We start from the raw sequence: 337 nt of genomic DNA, 5'->3' as shown, positions 1-337 counted from the left end.
TGCCCCCTTCCTCTATCCCTCTTCCTTTCCCCGCCTCTTCTCCTTCCTCTTTCTTCCCTCCCCTCTTTCTCCGCCTTCCTCTCCCCTTTCCTTTGTGCGAACTTCCTTCCCATCTTCATATGTTCTTGCGTGTTCACGTGTGCGTATATGTGTGTGGTTTCCTGCCTTGACGTGTAATAACAGCGGAGGGACAATTTTTCTTCACACGCCGACCTTGAAGATCCTCTCGCTCTCCCGCGCTAGGCTTCCTTCCGCGGCTTCCTCGGCGCGGACGGAGGAGAAAATTGTGGCGGTTCAGGTGCGCTATCATCTGCGTCGTCCATGTGCACTTCCGTCT

The 337-nt window shown here is 54.9% G+C and overlaps 1 protein-coding gene across 1 annotated transcript in view; it reads left to right on the top strand.

The window, feature by feature from the left end:
• Nucleotides 1-337, top strand: part of LOC119586365 (protein bark beetle-like) — a gene marked incomplete in the record, with an annotated part of 82,897 nt that overhangs the window by 32,882 nt on the left and 49,678 nt on the right.

The sequence above is a fragment of the Penaeus monodon genome, chromosome 21, assembly GCF_015228065.2.
Source record: "Penaeus monodon isolate SGIC_2016 chromosome 21, NSTDA_Pmon_1, whole genome shotgun sequence".
Lineage (NCBI taxonomy): Eukaryota > Metazoa > Arthropoda > Malacostraca > Decapoda > Penaeidae > Penaeus > Penaeus monodon.
This window is presented reverse-complemented; position numbering and strand designations above follow the sequence as displayed.